The sequence below is a fragment of the Stegostoma tigrinum genome, unplaced genomic scaffold (assembly GCF_030684315.1).
Source record: "Stegostoma tigrinum isolate sSteTig4 unplaced genomic scaffold, sSteTig4.hap1 scaffold_123, whole genome shotgun sequence".
NCBI classification, from domain to species: domain Eukaryota; kingdom Metazoa; phylum Chordata; class Chondrichthyes; order Orectolobiformes; family Stegostomatidae; genus Stegostoma; species Stegostoma tigrinum.
Genome location: NW_026728072.1, coordinates 808,159 through 824,730, shown reverse-complemented (window position 1 = coordinate 824,730; position 16,572 = coordinate 808,159). Strand labels below are relative to the sequence as shown.

General features: G+C 64.3%; 1 long non-coding RNA gene across 1 annotated transcript in view; it reads right to left on the bottom strand.

Moving 5' to 3' along the window:
- Positions 1-724: 724 nt before the first annotated feature.
- Positions 725-16,572, bottom strand: part of LOC132207690 (uncharacterized) — a 55,094-nt gene continuing 39,246 nt past the window's right edge. The window contains exon 3 of the long non-coding RNA XR_009443707.1: positions 725-880. This is a non-coding gene — a long non-coding RNA (uncharacterized LOC132207690). The remainder of the gene's footprint in view (positions 881-16,572) is intronic.

The window sequence follows — 16,572 nt, the reverse complement described above, 5'->3', positions numbered from 1 at the left end:
TCAACATGAGAGGATACAACTCATCATACCCCTTGGATATTTTCTCTACTGATTAGAGTCATGTTTGGAATTCTGTGCAGTGACATTCACTTTTAACAGTTTGCTAAATACTACCAGGAACAGAAATTGTCATCCAGCTGCAACTAAACTAAAGCTTTCAGCACAGAAGGAAGTCTTTCAATTCATTATGAACCTAATAACTCCTGTAAAGGGCAATACAATTTGCCTCAGTCCATAAATGTTCTTCCTCCAACATCCTGAGATGCATCATCTGTATTTCTTCAAATTTACCACAGATTCTGTTTCAATCATCCTTTCAGCAATACGCATGACAACAATTCGGCATTCTTAGTCCCCCTGTAGCCTCCGTTGCACACGTGCATTGTTAGATGATTATTTATTTGTGTTCCTGCTTTTTTGCTCGAATGGATAAAGATAAATTTCTGTTCTTTTGTCATCAGAGCTATTGCCTCCTCACTCTCATCTTCCTTGTTTTATCCTGTGCTGGAATATTTAATTTGTTGACATATCTGAAATATGTGGTTGAATGGATTGGGTTTTGTAACATTGCATTCCCCATAGACCATCTACCGATACTGTTGCTTGTTCTAACAGTTATTATCTTGCAGAGTGGAAAATGCAGTTTGAAAGCAATGGAACATTATCGATGAAGAAGTTGATGCATAAATTGCTGCGATCTTCCAAACTACAAACTCACCTTCAATTCTTTCTCGGTCAGAGCATTGTGCCGGCGCAAATGAATCGTGTTCTCAATGGGACTTCCAAAACCATGGAATTGAATTTGCATGTTGATTTCTTCTTCCCTCTTCAGAAATGCAAAGTAGTATCGTGATGAAGCTTCCAAGGCGATGATTGTGTCCTTCAATGAACGGAAAAGTGACTCTTAGATTCATGGAAATATTTCACTACTTCTATAGACATGAAAGGCAAACATTCTCCCTGCATATGACCCAGTCTCATTTTATCGTATCTTTCTGATTTTACATGCCACGGGATAATCATTGCAGTGTAACAGAAATGTTGATCATGGAAATTTATCACTGTTTTCATAAATAATGGCAAATTTTCAACATCTTGCAATTGTATGAAGGCTCAGTCTCATCACAACTCGCCTGCTGCACAAAGACATTCTTGCACTGCTTTGAATGTTAGGGCTGAAACAAAACACAATCATGACACAAATGCATCAACACCCCACTTTCAACAGGATCTGATATCCTTGCCAGGCACTGGAGGGGTTGCGGAGACTGGTGAGTGGATAAAGTCGTTCCTCTGTTCAAGCAGGAAAACAGGAACTTTCCAGGAAACTACAGACTGGTGAGTGTCTCATGTCTCAAAGGTATGGCTAATAAGGGACAGCCAGCATGGCATTATGCGGGGCAGGTTATGTCTAACCAAGTCAGTTGAAGTTTTCAAGGAGGTGACAAGGGTGATCAATTAGGGCAGAACAGTTGATAACATATACATGGATTTTACGAAGGTTTTCAACAAGGTCCCTCATGGTATGCTCATCCAGAAGATTAAGATCCATGAGATCCGTGGTGACTTGGCCTGCCCATATAAGGCAGACGGTAGCGGTGGAAGGCTAACAAAGAGAACACAGCAGGCCAGGCAGCATCAACAATGTCAGCTTTCCTGTTCCTCTGATGCAGCCTGACCTGCTGCGTTCCTCAAGCTCCACACTTGGTTATCTCTGATTCCAGCATCTACAGTTCTTGCCGTCTCAGTGGTGGAAAGCTGTTTTTCTGGCTGCAGCTCAGTGACGAGTGGTGTTCCGCATCGATGTGACTTCTGCTGTTTGTGATATATGTAAATGACTTGGTTGCAAATGTAGATGGGGGATTCGTAAGTTTGCAGATGATATAAGGACCAGTGGACTTGTGGACAGCATGGAAGGTTGTCAAAGGACACAGCAAGATACAGACCAATTGCAAACACGAGCGGAGAAATGGCCGATGGAATTTAATCTGGGCAGGCATGAGGTGTTGCATTTTAGGAGACCAAGTGTTAAGGAAAGGGATACACAGTTAACGGCAGGACCCCAAACAGCAGTGATGTCCAGAGGGATCTTGGGGTCCTAGACCATAACTCCCTGACAGTAGCCACACAAGTAGATAGGGTGGTCAAGAAGGCATATCGCATGCTTGCCTTTATTCATAGGGGAACTCAGTGCAAGAGTCAGGATGTCACATTGCAGCTTTACAAGACTTTGGTGAGACCACACAGAGTATTGCATTCAATTCTGGCCGCCACATTACACTAAGGACGTGCAGGCTTTGGACAGGGTGCAGAAGAGATTTACCAGCATGCTGACTGGAATAGAGGGTATGAACGAGAGGGAGAAGCTGGAAAAACTCTTCGTTTTCTCTGGAGCAGTAGAAGCTGAGGGCAGGCTTGATAGAAGTCTACAAAATTAGGAGATACATAAATACAGCTAACGGTCAGAAAATTTCTCCCCCGGAGTTGAAGTGTCCACTATTAGGGGGCATGCATTTAAGCTGAGAGGGGGGGAAGTTCAAAAGAGATGTGAGGGGCAAATATTTCACACTGAGCATGTTAAAAGTGTGGAATACATTGCCCGGGGTGGTAGTGGATGCAGATACGATGAAAGCATTTAAAAGGGACTTTTAGTTAAGTGCACGAATATGCAAGGAATGGAGGACTATGGATCAAGGACAGGCAGAAGGGATTATTTCATTTGTTGTCATGTTTGGCCCAACATGGTGGGCCAAAGGGCACATTCCTGTTGCTGTCGTGTTCCAAGTTTTATGCTCACCTGTGTCATGATTGCAAAAAGTAGGATTGGGAAGAATTTTTGAGAAGCGTTTGTGAACATTATTTCATGTAAGGACAAATGGGATAAGGATTAGGTGACACAGCACAATCAGATCTTGGAGCCCATGATGAATCATAGGGACCTCACAAGCACCAATGATCAGAGGGATCTCAGGATCTTGATGTGCATGCCTGTTGATCCCCCAATGTAATGGACCAGGTCGTTGAAGTGGTTTGGAAGGCAGATTGGATACTTGTCTTTATTAGACTTAATATTAAGTGGTAGAGTTTCAGAATAGGCAGGGTATGTACAACACTGTTGGGCCGAACCAACATTAAGTCAACGATGAGAAAATACAGTGAGACTTGGACAACGATCAGGCTTGGCCTGATAAAGGATAAGTTACATTTGCACCATACAAGTGCTAAGCAGCAATCAGCTCCAACAAGAGAGAATATGACCATATCAAAAAAATTCCATGTCCTTACCCTCACATCATCGTTACATTTATTTTTTTTTGATGTGCAAGTGCAATCCAAGCCATGCAAGGCTACGGGCCAGGTGTTGGAAATGAGGTCAGAACAATTCAGTGCTTGTTCTTGACTGTCACAGAATCTGTCAGCTTATAATGTATTTCTCCTGTATTGTAGACTACTGAGGTGCTTGGCTATCCACTAAACCAAGGTTAACACTGATCTAAAACTAAACTGGGTCAGTTATATAATCAGCAGTAGCCAGGTCCATAGTACAAACCACCCTGCTGTGGGACAGAGTAAGGCAAATCCAAGTGAGCGAACGTGGTTGGAGACTCATTCGTTGGGGGCATAGATTCTGTTGCCACATTTGAGACACAAGGGCCGCGTGTTGCTTCCCTGGTGCCAAGGTCAAGGACATCTCTGAGTGGTTGCAACAAATTCTTAAAGGGGAGGGTGAGCAGCCAGAGGCCACGGGGCACGTTGGTACCAATGACATAGGCCGAAAGAGGGATGACATCCTGCGGACTATGTGCAAGGAGTTAGCAAAGAGGCTGAAAGGCAGGACCGAGAGGGTAATAATTTATGGGTTGCCATGAGTGCCACATGTTAGTGAGCTAAGTCATAGAAAGATAGGTGAGATGAATGCATGGTTAAGGAGCTGGCACAGGGGGCAGGGTTTCCGGTTCATGGATAATTGGGACCGTTTCTGAGCAAGGGGTGACCTGTCTAAGAGGGATGGGAGGCAAGACGCTGTCAGCGGGTCAGGACAGAGGGGGCAAGTCGTTGTGAGCGGGTCACGACGGAGGGAACAAGTGCCTGTGAGCAGGACAGGAAGGAGGGGCAAGTCGCTGTGAGCAGGTCAGGGCTGCGGGGGCAAGTCCCTGTCAGCGGGACAGGTCTGCGGGGGCCAGTCCCTGTCAGCGGGAGAGGGCTGCGGGGGTCAGTCCCTGTCAGCGGGAGAGGGCTGCGGGGGCCAGTACCACTGAGCGCGACAGGACTGCAGGGGGCAAATCGCTGTGAGCGGGTCAGGGATTGGGAGCCAGTCCCTCTGAGCGGGTCAGGACTGCAGGGGGCAAATTGCTGTGAGCGGGTCGGGGCTGCGGGGGCCAGCCGCTGTGAGTGGACAGGGCTACGGAGGCCAATCCCTGTGAGCGGGACAGGGCTGCGGGGGCCAGTCCCTGTGAGCGGGTCAGGGCTGCGGGGGGGCAGTCCCTGTGAGCGGGTCAGGGCTGTGGGGGCCAGTCCCTGCGAGCGGGTCAGGACTGCGGGGGCCAGAGCCTGTGAGCGGGTCAGGGCTGCGGGGGAAAATCGCTGTGACCGAGAGGGCTGCAGGGGACAGTCCCTGTGAGCAGGTAATGGCTGCGGGGGCCAGTGCCTGTGAGAGGGTCGGGGCTGCGGGGGCCAGTGCTTGTGAGCGGGTCAGGGCTGCGGGTCCAGACCGTCTGAGCGGGTCAGGGCTGCAGGGGGCCAGCCCCTGTGAGCGGGTCAGGGATGTGGGGGCGAGCCCCTGTGAGCGGGTCAGGGCTGCGAGGGCAAGTCCCTGTCAGCGGGACAGGACTGCGGGGTAAATCGCTGTGAGCGGATAAGGGCTGTGGGGGCCAGTCCCTGTGAGCGGGTCAGGACTGCAGGGGGACTGTCCCTGTCAGCGGGACAGGACTGCAGGGGGCAAATCGCTGTGAGCGGGTCAGGGCTGCAGGACCCAGTCCCTGTGTGCGGGTCAGGGCTGCGGGGGCCAGAGCCTGTGAGCGGGTCAGGGCTGCGGGGGGCCAGTCCCTGTGAGCGCGAAAGGACTGCAGGGGGCAAATCACTGCGAGCGGGACAGGGCTGCGGGGGCCAGTTCATGTGAGCGGGTCTGACTGCAGGGGGCCAGTCCCTGTGAGCGGGTCAGGGCTGCGGGGGCCAGTAACTGTGAGGGGGTCAGGGGTGCGGGAGAAAATCGCTGTGACCGGGAGAGGCCTGCGGGGGACAGTCCCTGTGAGCAGGTCATGGCTGCGGGGGCCAGTTCCTGTGAGCGGGTCAGGGCTGCGGGGGCCAGTGCCTGTGAGCGGGTCGGGGCTGCGATGGGCCAGTGCTTGTGAGCGGGTCAGGGCTGCGGGTCCAGTCCCTGTGAGCGGGTCAGGGCTGCAGGGGGCCTGCCCCTGTGAGCGGGTCAGGGATGTGGGGGCGAGTCCCTGTGAGCGGGTCAGGGCAGTGGGGGCCAGTCCCTGTGAGCAGGTCAGGGCTGCGGGGGCCAGACCCTGTGAGAGGGTCAGGGCAGCGGGGGCGAGACCCTGTGAGCGCGAAAGGACTGCAGGGGGAAAATCACTGCGAGCGGGTCAGGGCTGTGGGGCGAACCCCTGTGAGCGGGTCAGGGCTGCGGGGGCCAGTCCCTGTCAGCGGGACAGGTCTGCGGGGGCCAGTCCCTGTCAGCGGGAGAGGGCTGCGGGGGTCAGTCCCTGTCAGCGGGAGAGGGCTGCGGGGACCAGTACCACTGAGCGCGACAGGACTGCAGGGGGCAAATCGCTGTGAGCGGGTCAGGGATCGGGGGCCAGTCCCTCTGAGCGGGTCAGGACTGCAGGGGGCAAATCGCTGTGAGCGGGTCGGGGCTGCGGGGGCCAGCTGCTGTGAGTGGACAGGGCTACGGAGGCCAATCCCTGTGAGCGGGACAGGGCTGCGGGGGCCAGTCCCTGTGAGCGGGTCAGGGCTGCGGGGGGGCAGTCCCTGTGAGCGGGTCAGGGCTGTGGGGGCCAGCCGCTGTGAGAGTGACAGGAATGCAGGGGCCAGTCGCTGTGAGCGGGTCAGGGCTGCAGGGGCCAGTCGCTGTGAGCGGGTCAGGGCTGCGGGGGCCAGTCCCTGTGAGGAGGTCAGGGCTGCGGGGGCCAGTCCCTGTCAGCGGGACAGGACTGCAGGGGGCAAATCCCTGTTAGCGGGTCAGGGCTGTGGGGGCCAGTAACTGTGAGGGCGTCAGGGGTGCAGGGGAAAATCGCTGTGACCGGGAGAGGGCTGCAGGGGACAGTCCCTGTGAGCAGGTAATGGCTGCGGGGGCCAGTGCCTGTGAGAGGGTCGGGGCTGCGGGGGCCAGTGCTTGTGAGCGGGTCAGGGCTGCGGGTCCAGTCCCTCTGAGCGGATCAGGGCTGCAGGGGGCCAGCCCCTGTGAGCGGGTCAGGGCTGCGAGGGCAAGTCCCTGTCAGTGGGACAGGACTGCGGGGTAAATCGCTGTGAGCGGATCAGGGCTGTGGGGGCCAGTCCCTGTGAGCGGGTCAGGACTGCGGGGGCCAGTCCCTGTGAGCGGGTCAGGGCTGCGGGGGCCAGTCCCTGTGAGCGGGTCAGAGCTGCGGGGGCAAGTCACTGGGAGCGGATCAGGGCTGTGGGGGCCAGTCCCTGTGAGCGGGTCAGGACTGCGGGGGCCAGTCCCTGTGAGCGGGTCAGGGCTGCGGGGGCCAGTCCATGTGAGTGGGTCAGAGCTGCGGGGGCAAGTCACTGGGAGCGGATCAGGGCTGCGGGGGCCAGTCCCTGTGAGCGGGTCAGGGCTGCGGGGGCCAATCCCTGTGAGCGGGTCAGGGCTGCGGGGGAAAGTCCCTGGGAGCGGGTCAGGGCTGCGGGGGAAAGTCCCTGTCAGCGGGACAGGACTGCGGGGTAAATCGCTGTGAGCGGATCAGGGCTGCGGGGGCCATGCCCTGTCAGCGGGACAGGGCTGCGGGGGCCAGTCATTGTCAGCGGGACAGGGCTGCGGGGGCCAGTCCCTGTCAGCGGGAATGGACTGCAGGGGGCAAATCACTGTGAGCGGGTCAGGGCTGCAGGGGGCAAGTCGCTGTGAGCGGGTCTGGGCTGCGTGGGCCAGTCCCTGTGAGCGGGTCAGGGCTGCGGCAGCCAGTCCCTGTGAGCGGGTCAGGGCTGCGGGGGCAAGGCCCTGTGAGCGGGTCAGGGCTGCAGGGGGCAAGTCGCTGTGAGCGGGTCTGGGCTGCGGGGGGAAGTCCCTGCGAGCGGGTCAGGACTGCGGGGGCCAGTCCCTGTGAGCGGGTCAGGGCTGCGGGGGCAAGGCCCTGCGAGCGGGTCAGGGCTGCGGGGGCCAGTCCCTGTGAGCGGGTCAGGGCTGCGGGAGCCAGAGCCTGTGAGCGGGTCAGGGCTGCGGGGGCCAGTCCCTGTGAGAGGGTCAGGGCAGCGGGGGCCAGTCCCTGTGAGAGGGTCAGGGCAGCGGGGCCAAGTCACTGTGAGCGGGAAAGGACTGCGGGGGACAGTTCATGTGAGCGGGTCTGACTGCAGGGGGCCAGTAACTGTGAGGGGGTCAGGGGTGCGGGGGCCAGTCCCTGTGAGCGGGTCAGGGCTGCGGGGGCCAGTGCTTGTGAGCGGGTCAGGGCAGCGGGGGCCAGTCCCTGTGAGCGGGTCAGGGCTGCGGGGGCAAGTCGCTGTGAGCGGGTCAGAGCTGCGGGGGGCAAGTCGCTGTGAGCGGGTCAGGGCTGCGGGGGCCATTCGCTGTGAGCGGGTCAGGGCTGCGGGGGCCATTCCCTGTCAGCGGGACAGGGCTGCGGGGGCCAGTCACTGTCAGCGGGACAGGGTTGCGGGAGCCAGTCCCTGTCAGCGGGACAGGGCTGAGGGGGCCAGTTGCTGTCAGCTGGACAGGGCTACAGCGGCCAGTCCCTGAGAGCGCGACAGGACTGCAGGGGGCAAATCGCTGTGAGCCGGTCAGGCCTGCGGGGGCCAGCCGCTGTGAGAGCGACAGGAATGCGGGGGCCAGTCCCTGTGAGCGGATCAGGGCTACAGCGGCAAGTCGCTGTCAGAGGGACAGGGCTGCAGGGGGCAAGTTGCTGTGAGCGGGTCTGGGCTGCTTGGGCCAGTCCCTGTGAGCGCCAAAGGACTGCAGTGGGCAAATCGCTGTGAGCGGAACAGGGCTGCGGGGGGCAAGTCCCGTGCGCGGGTCAGGGCTGCGGGGTCAGTCCCTTTGAGCGGGTCAGGGCTGCGGGGGCCAGTTCCTGTGTGCGGGTCAGGGCTGCGGGGGCCAGAGCCTGTGAGCGGGTCAGGGCTGCGGGGGCCAGTAACTGTGAGGGGGGCAGGGGTGTGGGGGAAAATCGCTGTGACCGGGAGAGGGCTGCGGGGGACAGTGCCTGTGAGCAGGTCATGGCTGTGGGGGCCAGTGCCTGTGAGCGGGTCGGGGCTGCGGGGGCCAGTTCCTCTGAGCGGGTCAGGGCTGCAGGGGGCCAGCCCCTGTGAGCGGGTCAGGGATGTGGGGGCGAGCCCCTGTGAGCGGGTCAGGGCTGCGAGGGCAAGTCCCTGTCAGCGGGACAGGACTGCGGGGTAAATTGCTGTGAGCGGATCAGGGCTGTGGGGGCCAGTCCCTGTGAGCGGGTCAGGACTGCAGGGGGACTGTCCCTGTCAGCGGGACAGGACTGCAGGGGGCAAATCGCTGTGAGCGGGTCAGGGCTGCAGGACCCAGTCCCTGTGTGCGGGTCAGGGCTGCGGGGGCCAGTTCATGTGAGCGGGTCGGACTGCAGGGGGCCAGTCCCTGTGAGCGGGTCAGGGATGTGGGGGCGAGTCCCTGTGAGCGGATCAGGGCTGCGGGGACCAGTCCCTGTGAGCGCGAAAGGACTGCAGGGGGCACATCGCTGTGAGCAGAATAGGGCTGCGGGGGCCAGTCCCTGTGAGCGGGTCATGGCCGCGGGGGGCCAGTCCCTGTGAGCGGGTCAGGGCTGCGGGGGCCAGTGCCTGTGAGCGGGTCGGGGCAGTGGGGGCCAGTGCCTGTGAGCGGGCCGGGGCTGCGGGTCCAGTCCCTGTGAGCGGGTCAGGGCTGCAGGGGGCCAGCCCCTGTGAGCGGGTCAGGGCTGTGGGGGCGAGCCCCTGTGAGTGTGTCAGGGCTGTGGGGGCCAGTCCCTGTGAGCGGGTCAGGGCTGCGGGGGCCAGTCCCTGTGAGTGGGTCAGGGCTGCGGGGGCAAGTCCCTGTGAGCGGGTCAGGGCTGCGAGGGCAAGTCCCTGTCAGCGGGACAGGACTGCAAGGGGCAGGTCCCTGTCAGCGGGACAGGACTGCGGGGGGCAAGTTGCAGTGAGCGGGTCAGGTCTGCGGGGGGCAAGTCACTGTGAGCGGGTCAGGGCTGCAGGGGGCAAGACGCAGTGAGCAGGTCAGGGCTGCGGGGGCAAGTCCCTGTCAGCGGGACAGGACTGCGGGGGGCAAGCCGCAGTGAGCGGGTCAGGGCTGTGGGGGCCAGTCCCTGTCACCGGGTCAGGGCTGCGGGGGCCAGTCCCTGTGAGTGGGTCAGGGCTGCGGGGGCAAGTCCCTGGGAGCGGGTCAGGGCTGCGAGGGCAAGTCCCTGTCAGCGGGACAGGACTGCGGGGGGCAAGTCGCAGTGAGCGGGTCAGGGCTGCGGGGGCAAGTCGCAGTGAGCGGGTCAGGGCTGCGGGGGCCAGTCCCTGTGAGCGGGTCAGGTCTGCGGGGGCCAGTCCCTGTTAGCGTGTCAGGGTTGCGGCGGGCCAATCCCTGTGAGCGGGTCAGGGCTGCGGGGGGCATGTTGCAGTGAGCGGGTCAGGGCTGCAGGGGCCAGTCCCTCTGAGGGGGTCAGGACTGCGGGGGCAAAGTCGCACTGAGTGGGTCAGGACTGCGGGGGGCCAGTTCCTGTGAGCAGGTCAGGGCTGCGGAGGACAGTTCCTGTGAGCGGGTCAGGGTGTGGGGACCAGTCCCTGTGAGTGGGTCAGGGCTGCGGGGGAAAAGTCGCAGTGAGTGGGTCAGGGCTGCGGGGGGCAGTGTCGCAGTGAGCTGGTCAGGGCTGCGGGGGGCCAGTCCCCGTGAGCGGGTCTGGGCTGCGGGGGCAGGTCGCAGTGAGCTGTTCAGGGCTGCGGGGGGCAGGTCGCAGTGAGCGGGTCAGGGCTGCGGGGGGCCAGTCGCAGAGAGCGGGTCAGGGCTGCGGGGGCAAGTCCCAGTCAGCGGGACAGGACTGCGGGGGTCAAGTCGCAGTGAGCGGGTCAGGGCTGCGGGGCCAGTCGCAGTGAGCGGGTCAGGGCTGCGGGGGCCAGTCGCAGTGAGCGGGTCAGGGCTGCGGGGGCAAGTCAATGTGAGCGGGACAGGACTGCGGGGGCAATTCCCCATGAGCGGGTCAGGGCTGCAGGGTGCAAGTCGCAGTGAGCGGGTCAGGGCTGCGGGGGCCAGTCCCTGTGAGCAGGTCACGGCTGCGGGGGCCAGTCACTGTGAGCAGGTCACGGCTGCGGGGGCCAATCCCTGAGAGCAGGTCAGGGATGCGGGGGCCAGTCCCGGTGAGCGGGTCAGGGATGCGGGGGCATGTCCCTGTCAGCGGGACAGGACTGCAGGGGGGCAGGTCCCCGTCAGCGGGACAGGACTGCAGCGGGGCAGGTCGCAGTGAGCGGTTCAGGGCTGCGGGGGCCAGTCCCTGTGAGCGAGTCAGGGCTGCGGCTGAGAGTCCCTGTGAGCGGGTCAGGGCTGCGGCGGGCCAGTTCCTGTGAGCGAGTCAGGGCTGCGGCTGAGAGTCCCTGTGAGCGGGTCAGGGCTGCGGCGGGCCAGTTCCTGTGAGCGGGTCAGGGCTGCGGGGTGCAAGTCGCAGTCAGCGGGTCAGGGCTGCGGGGTGAAAGTCGCAGTGAGCGGGTCAGGGCTGCGGGGGGAAAGTCGCAGTGAGCAGGACAGGGCTGCAGGGGCAAGTCCCTGTCAGTGGGACAGGACTGCGGGGGGCAAGTCGCAGTGAGGGGGTCAGGGCTGCGGGGTGCAGTGTCGCAGTGAGCGGGTCAGGGCTGCAGGGGCAAGTCCCTGTCAGTGGGACAGGACTGCGGGGGGCAAGTCGCAGTGAGGGGGTCAGGGCTGCGGGGTGCAGTGTCGCAGTGAGCGGGTCAGGGCTGCAGGGGCAAGTCCCTGTCAGTGGGACAGGACTGCGGGGGGCAAGTCCCCGTCAGCGGGTCAGGGCTGCGGGGTGCAAGTCGCAGTGAGCGGGTCAGGGCTGCGGTGCCAAGTCCCTGTCAGCGGGACAGGACTGCGGGGGGCAAGTCGCAGTGAGCGGGTCAGGGCTGCAGGGGGCAGTGTCGTAGTGAGCTGGTCAGGGCTCTGGGGGGCAAGTCGCAGTGAGTTGGTCAGGGCTGCGGGGGGGCCAGTCGCAGTAGGCGGGTCAGGGCTGTGGGGGCCAGTCCCTGTGAGCTGGTCAGAGCTGCGGGGGCCAGTCCCTTTCACCGGGTTAGGGCTGCGGGGGGCAGTGTCGCAGTGATGCGGTCAGGGCTGCAGGGGCAAGTCCCTGTCAGCGGGTCAGGGCTGCGGGGGGCAAGTTGCAGTGAGCAGGTCAGGGCTGCGAGTGGCAGTGTCGCAGTGAGCGGGTCAGGGCAGCGGGGGGCAAGGCCCCGTGAGCGGATCAGGGCTGCGGGGTGCGAGTCGCAGTGAGCGGGTCAGGGCTGCGGGGGGGCCAGTCACAGTTAGCGGGTCAGGGCTGCGGGGGGCCAGTCGCAGTAGGCGGGTCAGGGCTGTGGGGGCCAGTCCCTGTGAGCTGGTCAGAGCTGCGGGGGCCAGCCCCTTTCACCGGGTTAGGGCTGCGGGGGGCAAGTCGCAGTGAGCGGGTCAGGGCTTGGGGGACCGGTCCCCGTAAGCGGGTCAGCGCTGCGGGGGGCCGGTCCCCCTGAGCGGGTCAGGGATGCGGGGGGAAGGTCGCAGTGAGCGGGGAGGTCTGCGGGGGGCAAGTCGCAGTGAGCGGGTCAGGGCTGCGGGGGGCAGTGTCACAGTGAGCGGGCCAGGGCTGCGGAGGCCAGAACCTGTGAGCGGGTCAGGGTGCGGTGACCAGACCCGGTGAGTGGGTCAGGGCTGCGGGGAGAAAGTCGCAGTGAGTGGGTCAGGGCTGCGGGGGCCAGGTCGCAGTGAGCGGGTCAGTGCTGCGGGGGACCAGTGGCAGTGAGCGGTCAGGTCTGCGGGGGGCCAGTCGCAGTGAGCGGGTCAGGTCTGCGGGGGGCCAGTCGCAGTGAGCGGGTCAGGGCTGCGGGGGGCATTGTCGCAGTGAGCGGGTCATGGCTGCTGGGGGCAAGTCGCAGTGAGCGGGTCAGGGCTGCGGGCGGCAAGTCGCAGTGAAATGGGTCAGGTCTGCGGGGGGCAAGTCGCAGTGAGCGGGTCAGGTCTGCGGGGGCTCGTCCCTGTGAGCGGGTCAGGGGTGCGGCGGGCCAGTCCCTGTGAGCGGGTCAGGGCTGCAGGGGCCAGTCGCTGTTAGTGGGTCACAGCTGCGGGGGCCAGGGCTGCGGGGGCCAGTAACTGTGAGGGGGTCAGGGGTGCGGGGGAAAATCGCTGTGACCGGGAGAGGGCTGCGGGGGACAGTGCCTGTGAGCAGGTCATGGCTGCGGGGGCCAGTGCCTGTGAGCGGGTTGGGGCTGCGGGTCCAGTTCCTCTGAGCGGGTCAGGGCTGCAGGGGGCCAGCCCCTGTGAGCGGGTCAGGGATGTGGGGGCGAGTCCCTGTGAGCGGATCAGGGCTGCGGGGACCAGTCCATGTGAGTGGGTCAGGGCTGCGGGGGCCAGTGCCTGTGAGCGGGTCGGGGCTGTGGGGGCCAGTGCCTGTGAGCGGGTCGGGGCTGCGGGTCCAGTCCCTGTGAGCGGGTCAGGACTGCAGGGGGCCAGCCCCTGTGAGCGGGTCAGGGCTGTGGGGGCGACCCCCTGTGAGCGTGTCAGGGCTGCGGGGACCAGTCCCTGTGAGTGGGTCAGGACTGCAGGGGGACAGTCCCTGTCAGCGGGACAGGACTGCAGGGGGCAAATCGCTGTGAACGGGTCAGGGCTGCAGGGCCCAATCCCTCTGAGCGGGAGAGGGCTGCTGGGGCCAGTCCGTGTGAGCGGGTCAGGGCTGCGGAGGCCAGGCCCTGTGAGCGGGTCAGGGCTGCGGGGGCCAGCCGCTGTGAGCGGGGCAGGGCTGCGGGGCCAGTCCCTGTGAGCGGGAGAGGGCTGCTGGGGCCAGACCGTGTGAGCGGGTCAGGGCTGCGGGGGCCAGGCCCTGTGAGCGGGTCAGGGCTGCGGGGGCCAGCCGCTGTGAGCGGGGCAGGGCTGCGGGGCCAGTCCCTGTGAGCGGGAGAGGGCTGCTGGGGCCAGACCGTGTGAGCGGGTCAGGGCAGCGGAGGCAAGGCCCTGTGAGCGGGTCAGGGCTGCGGGCGCCAGTCCCTGTGAGCGGGGGTCAGGGCGGCGCGGGCAAGTCCCTGTGAGTGGGTCAGGGCTGCGGGGGAAAGTCCCTGGGAGCGGGTCAGGGCTGCGAGGGCAAGTCCCTGTTAGCGGGACAGGACTGCGGGGTAAATCGCTGTGAGCGGATCAGGGCAGTGGGGGCCAGTCCCTGTGAGCGGGTCAGGACTGCAGGGGGACAGTCCCTGTCAGCGGGACAGGACTGCAGGGGGCAAATCGCCATGAGCGGGTCAGGGCTGCAGGGCCCTATCCCTGTGAGCGGGTCAGGGCTGCGGGGGCCAGTCCGTGTGAGCGGGTCAGGGCTGCGGGGGCAAATCGCTGTGAGCGGGTCAGGGCTGCGAGGGCCAGGCCCTGTGAGCGCGAAAGGACTGCAGGGGGCAAATCGCTGTGAGCAGAATAGGGCTGCGGGGGCCAGTCCCTGTGAGCGGGTCATGGCCGCGGGGGGCCAGTCCCTGTGAGCGGGTCAGGGCTGCGGGGGCCAGTGCCTGTGAGCGGGCCGGGGCTGCGGGTCCAGTCCCTGTGAGCGGGTCAGGGCTGCAGGGGGCCAGCCCCTGTGAGCGGGTCAGGGCTGTGGGGGCGAGCCCCTGTGAGCGTGTCAGGGCTGTGGGGGCCAGTCCCTGTGAGCGGGTCAGGGCTGCGGGGGCCAGTCCCTGTGAGCGGGTCAGGGCTGCGGGGGCAAGTCCCTGTCAGCGGGACAGGACTGCAAGGGGCAGGTCCCTGTCAGCGGGACAGGACTGCGGGGGGCAAGTTGCAGTGAGCGGGTCAGGTCTGCGGGGGGCAAGTCACTGTGAGCGGGTCAGGGCTGCAGGGGGCAAGACGCAGTGAGCAGGTCAGGGCTGCGGGGGCAAGTCCCTGTCAGCGGGACAGGACTGCGGGGGGCAAGCCGCAGTGAGCGGGTCAGGGCTGTGGGGGCCAGTCCCTGTCACCGGGTCAGGGCTGCGGGGGCAAGTCTCTGGGAGCGGGTCAGGGCTGCAGGGGGCCAGCCCCTGTGAGCGGGTCAGGGCTGTGGGGGCGAGCCCCTGTGAGCGTGTCAGGGCTGTGGGGGCCAGTCCCTGTGAGCGGGTCAGGGCTGCGGGGGCCAGTCCCTGTGAGCGGGTCAGGGCTGCGGGGGCAAGTCCCTGTCAGCGGGACAGGACTGCAAGGGGCAGGTCCCTGTCAGCGGGACAGGACTGCGGGGGGCAAGTTGCAGTGAGCGGGTCAGGTCTGCGGGGGGCAAGTCACTGTGAGCGGGTCAGGGCTGCAGGGGGCAAGACGCAGTGAGCAGGTCAGGGCTGCGGGGGCAAGTCCCTGTCAGCGGGACAGGACTGCGGGGGGCAAGCCGCAGTGAGCGGGTCAGGGCTGTGGGGGCCAGTCCCTGTCACCGGGTCAGGGCTGCGGGGGCAAGTCTCTGGGAGCGGGTCAGGGCTGCAGGGGGCCAGCCCCTGTGAGCGGGTCAGGGCTGTGGGGGCGAGCCCCTGTGAGCGTGTCAGGGCTGTGGGGGCCAGTCCCTGTGAGCGGGTCAGGGCTGCGGGGGCCAGTCCCTGTGAGCGGGTCAGGGCTGCGGGGGCAAGTCCCTGTCAGCGGGACAGGACTGCGGGGGGCAAGCCGCAGTGAGCGGGTCAGGGCTGTGGGGGCCAGTCCCTGTCACCGGGTCAGGGCTGCGGGGGCAAGTCTCTGGGAGCGGGTCAGGGCTGCAGGGGGCCAGCCCCTGTGAGCGGGTCAGGGCTGTGGGGGCGAGCCCCTGTGAGCGTGTCAGGGCTGTGGGGGCCAGTCCCTGTGAGCGGGTCAGGGCTGCGGGGGCCAGTCCCTGTGAGCGGGTCAGGGCTGCGGGGGCAAGTCCCTGTCAGCGGGACAGGACTGCAAGGGGCAGGTCCCTGTCAGCGGGACAGGACTGCGGGGGGCAAGTTGCAGTGAGCGGGTCAGGTCTGCGGGGGGCAAGTCACTGTGAGCGGGTCAGGGCTGCAGGGGGCAAGACGCAGTGAGCAGGTCAGGGCTGCGGGGGCAAGTCCCTGTCAGCGGGACAGGACTGCGGGGGGCAAGCCGCAGTGAGCGGGTCAGGGCTGTGGGGGCCAGTCCCTGTCACCGGGTCAGGGCTGCGGGGGCAAGTCTCTGGGAGCGGGTCAGGGCTGCAGGGGGCCAGCCCCTGTGAGCGGGTCAGGGCTGTGGGGGCGAGCCCCTGTGAGCGTGTCAGGGCTGTGGGGGCCAGTCCCTGTGAGCGGGTCAGGGCTGCGGGGGCCAGTCCCTGTGAGCGGGTCAGGGCTGCGGGGGCAAGTCCCTGTCAGCGGGACAGGACTGCAAGGGGCAGGTCCCTGTCAGCGGGACAGGACTGCGGGGGGCAAGTCGCAGTGAGCGGGTCAGGGCTGCGGGGGCAAGTCGCAGTGAGCGGGTCAGGGCTGCGGGGGCCAGTCCCTGTGAGCGGGTCAGGTCTGCGGGGGCCAGTCCCTGTGAGCGTGTCAGGGTTGCGGCAGGCCAATCCCTGTGAGCGGGTCAGGGCTGCGGGGGGCATGTTGCAGTGAGCGGGTCAGGGCTGCAGGGGCCAGTCCCTCTGAGGGGGTCAGGACTGCGGGGGCAAAGTCGCACTGAGTGGGTCAGGACTGCGGGGGGCCAGTTCCTGTGAGCGGGTCAGGGCTGCGGAGGACAGTTCCTGTGAGCGGGTCAGGGTGTGGGGACCAGTCCCTGTGAGTGGGTCAGGGATGCGGGGGAAAAGTCGCAGTGAGTGGGTCAGGGCTGCGGGGGGCAGTGTCGCAGTGAGCTGGTCAGGGCTGCGGGGGGCCAGTCCCCGTGAGCGGGTCTGGGCTGCGGGGGCAGGTCGCAGTGAGCGGTTCAGGGCTGCGGGGGGCAGGTCGCAGTGAGCGGGTCAGGGCTGCGGGGGCAAGTCAATGTGAGCGGGACAGGACTGCAGGGGCAATTCCCCATGAGCGGGTCAGGGCTGCAGGGTGCAAGTCGCAGTGAGCGGGTCAGGGCTGCGGGGGCCAGTCCCTGTGAGCAGGTCACGGCTGCGGGGGCCAGTCACTGTGAGCAGGTCACGGCTGCGGGGGCCAATCCCTGAGAGCAGGTCAGGGATGCGGGGGCCAGTCCCGGTGAGCGGGTCAGGGCTTCGAGGGCATGTCCCTGTCAGCGGGACAGGACTGCAGGGGGGCAGGTCCCCGTCAGCGGGACAGGACTGCAGCGGGGCAGGTCGCAGTGAGCGGTTCAGGGCTGCGGGGGCCAGTCCCTGTGAGCGA